Source organism: Macaca mulatta, chromosome 18 (assembly GCF_049350105.2).
Source record: "Macaca mulatta isolate MMU2019108-1 chromosome 18, T2T-MMU8v2.0, whole genome shotgun sequence".
Taxonomy (NCBI): domain Eukaryota; kingdom Metazoa; phylum Chordata; class Mammalia; order Primates; family Cercopithecidae; genus Macaca; species Macaca mulatta.
In genome coordinates, this window is record NC_133423.1 from 19,505,981 (window position 1) to 19,520,666 (window position 14,686).

Consider the following 14,686-nt stretch of genomic DNA (forward strand, 5'->3'; position numbering starts at 1 on the left):
ATAATTTTAAAAACTGATAATCTTTTCAATGTTTATGTCCATTTGTATTTCCATTTCAGTGAATTTTCTCTTTGAATTATGTATATATTTTTCTATTAAGTTGTATCTTTTTAACTGATTTATGGAAACTTTTAACTCTTTGTTTTCTATGTCTGGCAAATGTGTTCTTTCAATCCATCATGTATCTTTCAGTTTTACTTATGGTGCTTTTTTTTTTTTTTTTTTTTTTTTTGCCACAAATGTGTTTTTTTCATTTTTTCACTGTTTAAAATTATTTTTAAAATTTTTTATTTCCATAGGTTTTTGGGGAACAGGTGGTATTTGGTTACATGAGTAAGTTCTTTAGTGGTGATTTGTGAGATTTTGCTGCACCCATCACCCGAGCAGTATACATTGACCCCAATTTGTAGTCTTTTTTCCCTTACCCCTTCCCACAACTTCCCTCTCCACCCAAGTCCCAAAGTGCATTGTATCATTCTTATGCTTTTGCATGGTCATAGCTTAGTTCCCAGATATGATATTTGATTTTCCATTCCTGAATTACTTCCCTTAGAATAATAGTCTCCAATCCCATCCAGTTTGCTGCAAATGCCATTAACTCATTCCTTTCTATGGCTGAGTAGTGTTCCATAGTGTGTGTGTGTGCGTGCGCGCGTGTGCACGCGTGTACATATGTATCTCACATATATATCATATATATACACGTATATATCATATATATATCACATCACAGTTTCTTTATCCACTCATTGATTGATGCACATTTGTGTTGGTTCCACATTTTTGCAATTGTGAATTGTACTGATATAAATATGCGTGTGCAAGTATGTTTTTCATATAATGACTTCATTTCCTCTGGGTAGATACCCAGTAGTGGGATTGCTGGATCAAATGGTAGTTCTACTTTTAGTTCTTTAAGAAATCTCCACAGTGTTTTCCGTAGGGGCTATACTAGTTTACATTCTCACCAGCAGTGTAGAGTGTTCCCTTTTCACCACATCCGTGCCAATATCTATTATTTTTTGATTTTTTTTTATTATGGCCGTTCTTGCCATATACATATTTTTAATTGTAGTACAAATTCAGTCATTTTCTTCATGAATTCTAGGTCTTATGCCTATGCTGAGAAAGGCCTTCTCCTTTCAAAGATTATAAAAATACTTACATGTGTTTCCTTCTAGGGCTATTATGTTGAGATATTTAATCCACTTGAATTTTGTTTTTGCTTGATGGTAAGAGGAGGGGATCCAAATTCATGCTGTTTCCACATAATATTTAGTTGTTTTTAAACCATTTATTTTCCATTCCATCATTTGCCACTGATTTTAAATATCAATATATCAAAAGATCATATCTCTGTTTAAATCATATACTGTTTTAATTATTATAGCCTTATAATGTGTTCTGCTATCTAGAAGGAAGAAAATGGCATTACTTCCTCAAGCAAAATTGTTGGGTCAAATTGATTTGGGGTTCTGCGAAGGCTGCACTAATTTACAGTTTCACTAGAAGCATATACAAATGCTTATTTTGCTTCACCTTACTAATACTTGTACATATGTATTTAATATGTTTTACATGTATTTTTTAAAATTTCAAATTTCATAGATAAAAGTGGTAGGTCGTAAGCTTTATTGCACATTCATTACTAGGATAGCTGAGCTCTTCTTGATACTGTCATTACATTTTGCTATTATTTTAAAATATTTTCTATTCAGTTTAATGTGCTCATGTTAGGAGATTTGTGTGTTTTAGAAATGGCTCATGCTTGAACTAAGGAGAACACAGTGGTTGACCCAGGACAGGTCAATTCAGAAACCAAAAACTAAGGAGCTCCCTGCCTCTAGGAAACATAGTAGGACAATAGTAGTGTCAAAAGGCAAAATTACAACAAATTTACTTTCATTATCTGAATTGGCTTTTGTTTACAATTTAAAAATCATAAATAAGATTGTAGCGCCTGGTTCTCAGAACCAGAAAAGGTTCAAAGAATTCCCCGGCTGCATTGTGGTCAGACACTTATGGACAGAAAATGGAAGTCACAGGGACAGCTTAATAGGCAACAGCTTGGTGTTTTGCCTAATTCGAATCAGCTGGCTATGATTGGTTGGCGCTCAGCTACTGTGATCTGTGATTGACTGAGACCAGCTATTAATATGTGTTACTTGAGTAAACTCCAGAGTTAGGGTTTAGTTAATGTACTATGTTAGGTTGCGGTTCATTACTTAAGGATTCAGGACAGGGGCATCCTCAGGCGCAATTTTAATTTAGTTTAACAGTTGCCAACCTTCATTAAGCTTTGTCTTAAAAGCTTTATATTCCCTGGCTTCTGAGATCCTCTCACTACTATGTGGAGGCATTATATCCATCCCCACTTTCTAATGAAAACTGGGGCTCAAGGAGATACACAACTTGTCTAAGGTCGCAGAGCTGGCAAGGTGTCCGGACCACTTTGTGAATCCAAACGGTGTGAGTTCTGAGTCCAAATGTCCCGTGGAAGGGTCTGCTGAGATGTGCCATCCTTTCCCGAGGACTGCCACAGGACCATACTGAAGGAGCCTGTCCCAGGCTCGGGCCAGCAAAGACAGAAACAGTTGCCTGTCCCCTTAAAAGTCAGGGTCCTAAAGTCTCTGGAGGAGTGGAGATGAGGATGCAGGGTGGGGGCACGGAGACGCTGTGGGGACCTCCCTTCTCCACAGTGAGAACCGTCTGGAAGACTTGCATGTTTTATGATGGCAAAATCATGTATTAATGGAAACATTTCTAAGCAACCAGTTCAAAAATGCTCAGAATGGGTTGGAGGCATAGCATAGACTTCTTTTCAAAAGTAAAGACATTTTCAGTTTCTGTAAAAAGTCATCCTTACCTGGAAGGGGTACGTTGTAATTATTTACTCTTTTAAAAATATGGAGTCAGATGCTACTACTTTTTATGATTAAATTTGTGCTTGCTTTTAAGTTGTAGTGTGGCAGATAAGGAGCTGATGCTGGAATTAAAAAGATGTGGTCTGTCTTTCTTTTGTATTAGTATTCTCTTTTATCCTACTTGTCAATTTTGTGAAGTTTCGTTTAGTTAAAATTAGAGAATCTGTAAGTCCACATAATGCAATTTGACTTTTTGAGTAAAAAAAATGGTGGTGGGTTTTTTGTTTTCTTTCTTTCCTTTTTTTTTTTTTGGCTTCCACAGTTGACTAAATTAAGAGGATCAAAAGGTTTAGCCAGGGTTCTGATTAACTCCTTGTTGCTGACTAGTTTGCTGTCTAAAGTAATGGGGTGAGAGGAGGAAAAGCAAAATCAATCTAAAACTAAATGCTGGTAAGAAACAAGTCTTAGACTAGTTAACTTGATGGTTGTAGCTTGTACACAGGTCTAAAGTGGGATTTGAAGTGTCTGTGGCCACCTCTATGAAGAATAGTGTTAAAATCATATATCGTTCATTATAACATTGATCAGTGCTCACTGCTCACTCGGAGCTGGATTTGTGATATAACATTGTAGAGGAGAGGTTGAAACCAGAGATCATCTAGCCTAAAACCTTATGCCTCTCTTAGTTCCTTCTGTTTGAAAAAATGGCAACATTCCAACAGTTACTTATGCAAAGTTCTAGAAACTACCTTTGACCTTCAGTTCTCACACTCAATAGATACCCCAGTACTGTCAGTTCTGAACCCAAAATGAATCTTGATTCTTAATTTTTTCCATCTTTGCTGCCACCATCTTCGAACTCTTATTTCTTACCAAATTTTTTTCATTAGCCTCCTATCTGGCCTCCCCATTTCTATTTCCCCCGTTAATAATTTATTAACTCAGTATCCTAAATGATATTTTAAAATGTTTTTAAAACTCTTTCACTTTAAAATTTTTTTATTTTGAAATGATTTTATATTTATAAAAAAGTTACAAAAATAGTGCAGAGAGTTCTCATATATTCTTCATCCAGCTTCTCCTAATTTTAACATCTTACATATATAACCAATTTTGGAAAGCGGGAAATTAACATTAATGTAATACTATTAACTAAGCTACAGGTCTTATTCAGTTTTCACCAGTTTTTAATGTTTCTGGTCCAGGATACAATCCAGTGACCCACATTACATTTGCTTGTCATATCTCTTTAGTGGCCTTCAATTTGTGACAGATCTTTAGTCTTCCTTTCATAACATTGACATTTGTTAAAAGTACTGGTCAGTTCGTTTATAGAATGCTCCCTAGTTTAGGTTCCTCTGTTGTTTTCTATGACTGGATTGGGTTATGCATTTTTAACAAGAATTATCACAAAAGCGATGTTGTGTCCTTCTCAGTACATTCTGTCTGGGGCTAAATGTCTTGTTAAAGATATAAATTTGATCATGTTACAAACCTGCAGTGGGTTTCCATTTCTCTGAGGGTAAAAGGTAAACTCTTCTAAGATCCTACATAATTTCCTGTTACTTTAATTCATGCCTTTTGTAAGGGCCAAGACAATTTAAAATTAAGAGGCTTAATTCTTGTTGAAAATAGAAGGAATTCCCCCGCCCCAACCTCTTATTCTGAGAACATTTACTTAGAAAACTTGTAATTGTTAACTTCTTTCTCTGTCTCTGTGAAATATAATGTAAATCTTTTTGAAAGCTAAATAAGCCTCTGGCCAGTTTTAGACCCAGGCATATCTTTCTCAAGGACATGGGAGCCATCTCTTTCAAATGGAATCAAGGAAGATAGTGCCCCTATTTCTCCATTTCTGTGGGAGGGCAGGTGCCTCGCTCCAAGTTGCAAAACTATCTCTTGTCATAAAGAGAAGTTTATTTTTCTGTGGAATAAAGCCAGTAGTTAACACAGATGGTCACCTCAACTACCAAGTAAATTTAGGAAGAGCTATGTGTGACAAATGGTGTTGCCAAGTCCTCTTACTTGAGAACTAGTTATTGTTTATCTTGATGACAAGTATGTTCCACATGGTAAGAGGATGAGATGTCTTTTGAACTTTGGAATCTCTTGATGGATTATCTGTGATAGGTATCATATTCTTATTCAAAGCTTTTTCAGTAATAAGATGACTTTCTTTCTCTTCTAGTCTGTAGAGAGGTTTTCTGTGTTGGGAGGAGATTTTGTTTTTAATGATGTTTCCCCAACACTCTTTCCTGCGGACTTACTATGGCTTTCTTTCATGTTTCAAAAAGTACAAAACTGTTGCTTGCTGTATAATCCTCTGCCTGAATTCCTCCACTTTTCTCCACCTCTTCGTTTAAGTAGCTCCTTTCAATCTCTAGGACTAAGTTCAGATATAATCTCCCTAAAGACACCTTTCTCAACCGCCCTGTCTAAGGAAGCCACCCCTTCCAGGGATTCTATCATGTTATCCTGTTTCTATCTTGCAGAATATTTAATACATCCTGTAATTATTGTACTTGTTAATTTGTTGATTTCTTTATAGTGTTCTGTCCTCCACTACAATGCAGGCTGTAGCAGGAAGAGACTCCCCTCCAATCTGTCCAGTCTCACCCCATCTGTCTTGTTTATGGTTGAAGCCTTCATACCTAGAACAGTGCCTGGCACATAATAGGTGCTTGATGCATATTTGTAGAATGAACAAATGAAAGATGAGATTGATAAGCAGGTTAGGGTAGTTAAATAATGAAGATGTACGTTTGCTTTTATCCTATTCTTTATCAACTTGTGGAAGTCTCAACAAATGAGTTTTTAGCAGTCTCTGTATTTAACAAACATAAAATAATTATATTGAGGAAATAATACATGAAAAATTCACCTTCATACTTGAACAAAAATAGGCCCAAATGCTTGTTTTGAAAAGGAAAATCTGTGATTTTTTTTTTTTTAAATCCACTCAAATATTTTAGGAAAGCTTTCATGTTAATTCTGGATACAGCTGGGGCCATTTGAATTGTAGCATTGACTAATTGGCCAGTGTGAACATCAATTAGTCCTGAATAAAGAGCAGGAGATGAATGCCAAGAAGGAGGAAGTGGAGACTCAGATTGTTCAGCAAATCTAGTAGGAATCTGCACATCCTGACAGACAAAGAAGGGACCTTCTGCAAGACCCTTGAGACAGTGGAAGCCTTGAAGTTACACTGATATTTGAAGGAGGGCTTAACACAGTGCTTCTCAACCTTAAGCATGCAGCATAGTCCTCTGGAAGGCTTGTTAACACAGGCTTCTGAGTCTCATCCTAGAAGTTTCTGATTCTGTAGGCCTTGGGCCCCAAGAATTTGCATTTTAACAAGTTCCCAAATGATACCGCTGACATTGGTCCAGGCTCTACACTTTGAGAACCACTGCTTTAAAGCATTGATTGACAGGAAGAACCTGATGGAATTTGTTTATAATAGTCTTTTAAAATTTATTTTATTTAATTATTTAGAGATAGGGTCTTGCTCTGTCACCCAGCCTGGAGTGCAGTGGCGTAATCATAACTCACTGCAGTCTCAAACTCCTGGGCTGAAGCAATCCTCCCGCCTCAGTCCCCTGGAGTCGCCTGGCCTACCACTGCTAATTTTTAGGTTTTATTTTTATTTTTTAGAGATGGGAGTCTTGCTATATTGCCCAGGCTGGTCTCAAGACTCCTGGCCTCAAGCTTTCTTTCACTTTGGCTTTGCAGAGTGCTGAGATCAAAGGCATGAGCCACCGAACCCAACCCTATAACAGTCTTTTAAGAGTTGACAATGGCCTGTCTCGCTGCCGGGCCATCTTAACAGCAACTCTTGGTTGGAGGCCGTCCCGCACCTAAGGCAGAAAGATGGTGGCTGCAAAGAAGACAAAAAAGTCGCTGAAGTTATCAGTTCTAGGCTCTAACTTGTTATAAAAAGTGAAAAGCACGTGCTGGAGTACAAGCAGACTCTGAAGATGATCAGACAGGGCAAAGCGAAATTGGTTATTCTCTTTAACAAGTGTCCAACTTTGAAGAAATCAGAAATAGAGTACTGTGCAATGTTGGTCAAAACTGGTGCCCATCACTACAGTGGCAATAATATTGAACAGGGCACAGCATGAGGAAAATATTACAGAGTAGACACACTGGCTATCATTGATCCAGGTGATTCTGACATCATTAGAAGCATGCCAGAACAGACTGATGAAAAATAAACCATGCAAAATTTCCCTTTAATAAAATTTGCCAGAGCTTGCTAAAAAAAAAGTTGACAATTTTTTTTAATTAAACAAATGTTCCGTTTTTTAACTGCCAAGGAAAAGGGTCTCTTTTTTCATGCTCCATTTTTAAAGGTCCCGTCTCTGTATCTCAGCTCTCATTTATTGAGCATGTACTAGTTACCCACATTATTTTATTTAATCTTTAAAATTGCTGGGTAAATCCTTATTTTACCCATGAATTATTATTGTATTTTAGGTGACAGAACCAAGATTTCATACAGCATTTTCAATAACTTGCCTTATATCATGATGTGGAATTTCATTGCTCCCTAGAGATCCACTCTGGATTTCCATATGTGAGAGTCTTTAATATGATATTGAAGAAATCCGCTGAAAACTTTCCCTAGGGGTTTTCCTCCTTAACCAGATCTTATTATATTTTGGTGGGTTATTGGCCTTTATTCTCAAAACAAATAATTAAAATTCAAGATTCAAAGACAAAACATACCTATTTGTTTTTAAGTAATAAACCATGTTTTTCTCTGATTAGATGCATTACTCCTCACTCTGGAATCATAGACTCTTCTGTTAGTAGTTTATTTTTAAAATTTAATTGTATTTTAAGTTCCAGGTGCAGGACGTGCAGTTTTGTTTTGTTTTTTTTTTTTGAGACAGAGTCTCGCTCTGTCGCCCAGGCTGGAGTGCAGTGGCGCAATCTCGGCTCACTGCAAGCTCCGCCTCCCGGGTTCACGCCATTCTCCTGCCTCAGCCTCCTGAGTAGCTGGGACTACAGGCGCCCGCCACCGCGCCCGGCTAATTTTTTGTATTTTTAGTAGAAACGGGGTTTCACCGTGGTCTCGATCTCCTGACCTTGTGATCCGCCCGCCTCGGCCTCCCAAAGTGCTGGGATTACAGGCATGAGCCACCGCGCCCGGCGCAGTTTTGTTACATAGGTAAACGTGTGCCATAGTGGTTTGCTGCACCTGTCAACCCATCATAGGTATTAAGCCTCGCATACATTAGCTATTTATCCTGATGCTCTCCTTGCCCTCCACCACTCCAGTAGTGCATTCTTGCCCTCCCTGTGTCCATGTGTTCTCATTCTTCAGCTCTTACTTATAAGTGAGAACGTGTGGTATTTGGTTTTCTGTTCCTGTGTTAGTTTGCAGAGGATCATGGCTTCCAGCTCCATCCATGTCCCTGCAGAGGACATGATCTCATCCCTTTTTATGGCTGCATAGTATTCCATTGTATATATGTACATTTTCTTTATCCAGTCTATCATGAATGGGCATTTGTGTTGATTCCAACTCTTTGCTATGGTGAATAGCGCTGCAGTGAACATACGTGTGCATGTATCATTGTAACAGAATGATTTATACTCCTTTGGATATATACCCAGTAATGGGATTGCTGGGTTAAATGGTATTTCTTTGCTCATGAATTCTCTAAGCTTCTAGGTAGTGCGATTATTGGCCAGTGGTTCACTGCTGACCAGTGATATAGCTGCTGCTGCCACAGGGCTCTCTGACTTCAGGATTAGGCCTCTTTTTGCTACAATGCTTCTCAGCCTGAGATGCAACAAATTTTAAGACTAATTGGTAACACCTTGAAGTATTATATGACTGAAGTAGATATTATTCATCAGCCTGAGGTGAGCCTGATCTAACATAGAAGACTAGTTAAGACAAAAGTCCTAGTGTGAAGTGCTGCATCTAGGTGTTCTGTTACCCAAGAAACATGGTAGCCTTGTTTCCCAAGAAGTATTTTAAAGATAACTCTAGCAAAACACTCATTTTCTACATGAGTCTGAGTAATTTGTCTAAGTGGTAAAACCAAACTGACCTTTTGCTTAATTGCCTACATAATTCAATGAATTTTCTATTGAGAGACATTAAGACCAAACAAGTTCTCCTTAACATCCCAGAAATGCATGGATCACCTTGAAAATCTCTGAAAAATGAATAAAAAGAAGCAAGTGACTGAGTTCATAATTGTTTCCCTCTCTGTAAGCCAAAATTGATGGCCAGGAGGAAGGCATTGAAGCCAGTACATACTGACACTATTTATAAGATCTTGATATTTTAGACTTGTATTGCACCATTCATCCTGAGATCATAAAAATGGTTGTTAAAATTTATACCATATTAGTCTGATTAACCCTGAGAAGGGTAAAAATAAAGGATTGAGGAGAAATATTTATTTCACAAGGGTTGGGACTTTAATATACAGAAAGCTGCATAAATCTGCAGATGTTCTAATTAGATTCAGCTGAACTGCTTCAGAATGCACGATAACATGGATTTACCCTGCCAACTACTAAGAATAACTTTTCTGGTGTAAAAAAATGTTCAAGTTTCAATATTGAAACATAAAATACCCCAGCCCAGGGGATAGATTCTTTTCACATCAATTTCTTCATTGGCTCAAATTTCTCTAGCAGTTAAGTTGCTCCTTTATTATAAGACTTAAACAGAATTTTCTAAATGGTGCCCTAATGGTACTCTTCCCAGGTTATAGTACCTGGAATCCTATTTTCTGTTAATAGTTAAACATTAACCTTAGATCACTGTAATACCATCAGGCAAGTTATTCATATGGTGCTTAATTTACAAGCAGGGAGTAGTTTAGGCCATGAGAAAATCTGGTTCATAAAGAGGATGACATTAAGGAATCAAGAGATGTATTTCATGAGGTAGTTTTGCTAGTCAATTTCCTTTTTTTTTTCCCTTGAATATATGCTGGTTTTTAGATCTCAGGAAAGTTATTCCTTTGTGCTGGCAGGGGAAATCTGTGTTGTCCTGCAGTTGGAAGTATTTCAGTAAATCTTATCAGAGAATTTGCTGAGGCCCAGGTTACACCCAAGGTGAAGAATGAGCCTTCCTCTGGCACGAGAATCCTACTGGATCCCCAGAGGCATGGGGGTCCCTTTGGTATCCAACTTTGCAAAGTTCCATCAGCACCAGAATGCTTTCCACTTCCACAGAACCTGGCTGTCAGATCCAGCTGCACCTTTAATTTATCTGTTTCTAGGTCTGAGAAGGCAAGGTGAGGGAAAATGTCTCTTTACAAAGGGAGTCAAGGGGAAATGTGAGAGAGGCTGTGACTAGAACCTCATGTTCCGTTGCCTGCCCCTTAGACAAACCCAACTTCGGTCAATATTCCCTCAATTATATTTGATAAGCCAACCTATTATCCTTAATTAAAATGTTGGCAGGCAGTATTCATGTGAATTTTTGCCAAGGATTTATTATAATCTCCTTGTTTTATGGTTTCCTATTTTGAATAGTGAAAGAATAATTTCATAAACCCTTCTGAAGGAGAGTCTCTTGTAAATGCAAATTTTATCTCCTTCATAATCTTTTTGGATCTCTGTGAATTTGCATGGAACAAAAATACATTGCTCAAGTATGCTGTTTTAATTTATTAATAAAAACAAAATAGTTGTGAAAGGCATTTGTAGGAAATTGATTTGAAATAGATGTTACCATGGCATATGCATTAGTCTACAACATTAGGAACAATGAACATGGAAAATCAACATTATTTATAGAATTACCAGCTACCTATTACTGTAGAATCTGAAGTCAGGGATATTATAAATATGTAGAGTCATGTCCTAGCATTTACATTTAACCCTTGGTTGTCCAGTATCTAAGTCACTTTATCTTGTTTCCCTGTTATCCTATACATAAATATATGTGTGTAAACACACACACACACACACACACCTGATCATTGATGTAAAAACAACAGCAACAACAACAAAAACTGGTCACTAATGTATAGAACCCAATTGTGCCTGTAACATAAAAGAACTCAATAAATGTGAGTTCCCTCTTCCCATCCTAAATCCCTTTTTTTACTTCTTGGGCATTTTCCTTTCTCTCCTCACTTTTATCAAAGGATAGGTTGGGAATTTAAAAAAAGATGGAACTGGAATAAGCTTATTAGAATGCTTTGCAGCACACTGCACAAGGAAATATTGGCAGATGAGTTTGAACATGGGTAAAATAAGTACGAGAATGATTAGTGCCTCTTCTCATTCCAAGATAGTGTCCTCTATTAGCATGGATGCTGGAGATGCAGCTGCACGGAGAGCATAGTCTGATATGCCAGAGGTAGGAGATATTCCAGGGAGGGCCAGCCCTTCAATGCATCAGATCAAATGTTCTCAGCCCGAGGAGGCCAATCCCTCAACTCTAAGGTTAAGTCTAAATAACAGCCACTTCCTCTTTCCCACTAAATACTTATTATGAGTCAGGCCCTTGTCATTTGGGGTGTCAAGCCAATGATAATAATCTTTCAGTTTATATCGAATATCGCTGGGATACCAAAGACTGACCAGAGCTCATTCTTTGGTTCTCAATCCCAAGATAGCCTTTATTATATGGTCCAAGACGAATAACTTCCTAACACTATCACTTGATATCTTCACACAGGAACGTTTGCCTCCTGTGAATTGAATCCTAGAAATAAAATCGTGCAGGTATTAGGGTGACGCATTTACCTGAATCTGGCAGAAGCACTTTTGACACAGCTGACCAATTATGGAACAAGAGGAGGGTAGAGGTTGTGTTCCCTTTTGTCTCTTTTTCAACTACGGAAATTACACTGTGGTAGCAGGATCTCCTTCAAGTCTAGTTTTGATAGACATTCCATCTCCCTTTGCTCATTTTCACTTGCACGTAATCTCAGTTATGTGACACATACCAGAGAGGAGAGTCCTGCTTTTGCCTTTAGGTCTTTTGCAAGTTAACTGAAGAAAAGAATGAATTTTCAGATTGACTGTTATCTCACTAATCATATCTGCCCCCAAGTTAAGCCGTATCTACTTTGCCTTGCTCTGTCTAGACCTGACAGTCTAGACAAGAGTTAATGCTCATTAGCAGGCTGGAGAGGCCCCATGGATCTCCTTTGCCAGATAGTGTGATGTTTTCCTCTTCTGATAGAATTTGGAAAGAGGCTGTGACCACAGGTCAGGGAGGTGGACATGCAACAGGAAGCAGTCCTATTGTCCCCTCACTTGGTAACAATCTCACAGTACAGCAACACATTCAACTCCCAGGATAAAAGCAGGTGTTTTGCTTTAATTAAGACCAACAAAGACTTTTCTGTTCTCAATAGGCTTATATTTTTAGACACTAAGGTAAGGAGGAAGAGAACATTATCCCATTCTGTGCATAAAAATAAAGATTCAGCATGAACTGCATAATTAAGAACTGAAAGGGGGAAATGCAATTCAATTAAAACTGACAGAATAATACACGGAATCAGTGGCTTTATTTGGTGCTTAATGATGATACTGTTTTCATTTCATTATACATGAGTCAGAACCAGCTTTGCCTTAGTTTAATTGTATTTTTTACAGAGTAAACCAAAGTATGCAATTTGCAGTAGACTCATCAATTAAAAAGAGGCTGATTTAAGATGATCATAAATTGGTCCCTGAGACTGAAACCAAATTTTTTCTCTTCCAATATATTAACTTATTGGAATGATGAGTAATTTTAGGCAGGGGTGGAGAGAGGCATTGGTGGGGGAGGTGAAGATTAGTGAACAAATATTAAAGACTGATTTCCATGAAAAAAAATGACAGTAGTATGTTTTCCAGTGGGAAAATGATATGGTGATGTATTTTTGATCCAGTGAGCTGAACAAAACATGATGGGATTTTGGGCTGGAGAAGCAATGTATAAAATGAATCATGATATTGACACAAAATCAAGTGTAACAGGGAGATACCATTTCCATATGTGGCCTTCTAGCTATATGGATTTTAAAACTGAAACATGAGACCCAAGGAAAGCAAAAAGAAGAGGTTAAATTAGAAGTTATGCTACTCGAGTACTTTGTGGAATTAATGGTGGAATATAGAACATGTTGCTGTGAGGAACATTCACTAAACTTCTCAGACGTCCTGCTCTGTGGGGTACAGACAATTACTGGTGTTCTGTGAACCCCGCTGAAAACCCGATGTGAATTAGCAGTGAATGACTATGCAGTCGGGGTCTGAGAGATTGGTCACTGCAAAATGTGTCTGACTTATGTCTTCATTCTATTAGTCATGTGGATAAAAGTTTCATATTTTTCATGCTTGACTAAACTTCAAATGTACTGTATGAACAGGTAGATGAAGGTACTCTCATTTACCCATGACAACTCTGTGCTCCTCAAAAACTGATAAGTTTGGGCCAGGTAAATAGTAATTTTCCCTTCCTTGTGGGGTCAAGGGGACCACCCTGTCCTCCCTGGGAGACTTGTGCTGGCCACTCAGAACATAGTGATATAGGCTAGATCTTCCCACAGTAAATACATCCTTCTAACTCATTTCTATTTGTTAGTATTAGTGTAATCTTCTTTCTTACGGGGCCATGCTTCTTTGTGACTCTGCCATGCTGACTATGCCATTGATTCCTGTAGAGTGACCTGGAGTGGACAGAGAAAAGCAAAGCTAACAGAAAAGTATATACTCAGGAGTCTCAAAGCGCACAAATGAATAAAACAAGAAGGCCTGTGCTCTGTAGATAGGGGAGACCATCTTAAATTCATAATAACTCATCTGTAAGAACCGTTTTTATATCTTCTTAAATATCTATATTTTCCTTTTTTTGTTGTTTTTACACATTGAAAATAAAATGTCAGTATGCTGATCCGCAGAAAGGTTTTTAGACACTCCCATAGATTATCCCTTAAATACTTGGCTCATCATTTAATCTGCTAATTATGATCTCCTGATCATAACCAGCTATTTGAGTAAGTATGTACATATATATGTATATAAATTATTTTAAGAAGACCGTAATTAAATTGATATTACTCCTTCCAGGTTCTGGAATTATTGTTGGCAAATTACATAATTTTTACAGGATGATTAGAAACAAGAACTGTCATTTACAAAGCAGATAAAACTATAAAATTAGAGTAAATAAGACATGTGCTATGTATGATTCGTATACTAGTTGTGACAGACAAATACTGACCCATTAAGACTCTCATTCATTACAGCCTGTGAACAGCACAGTGCAATTGCTAGATGTCTACACAGGCTAGGGATGTAGTTAATTGGTATGAAGCCATAAGTTACGCTGTCCTTGTTAGGATTCAGACAAATAGCCTTGATAGCCTTGATCTTGTTGCACTCTGACTTAGCTAGCAGAGCAAGTGAGTCACAGATGGAAGACTACATTTGTTTGGAGTTATAGCATTCATTCATTCTTGTATTAATTCCTACATTCAACAAAAACGTTTCATGCATCTTTTAGGATTCAGACATTATACTAAATGCTACATACTTCTTTTAATAAACACTTTATGGTACTTACTATGTGCCAGGCATTGACTCATTTAATTCTCATAATTACGCTATGAGGTGTGTTTCCCTCATTTTACAGATGAGGAAACTAAGTCACAGAGGTTGAGTAACTTTCCTAAGATTACACAGCTAGTAACTGGCAGAGCTGAGATTAGAACCCGGGCAGGCTGGCTCCAAAGTTCATGTTCTTAACCACAAGACAGACGTAGTCTCTGTCCTCGTGGAATTTACAGTCCAGAGGGAATGCAGACAATAAACAGATGAGCAAGAAAGAGACAAAAAAT

The 14,686-nt window shown here is 37.7% G+C and overlaps 1 protein-coding gene and 1 pseudogene across 1 annotated transcript in view; one reads left to right on the top strand and one right to left on the bottom strand.

Moving 5' to 3' along the window:
- CDH20 (cadherin 20) overlaps nucleotides 1–14,686 on the bottom strand; it is a 223,159-nt gene that overhangs the window by 144,218 nt on the left and 64,255 nt on the right. The gene's annotated exons all lie outside the window — the stretch shown is intronic.
- On the top strand, nucleotides 6,735–7,085 carry LOC106994536 (large ribosomal subunit protein eL30 pseudogene; annotated as a pseudogene).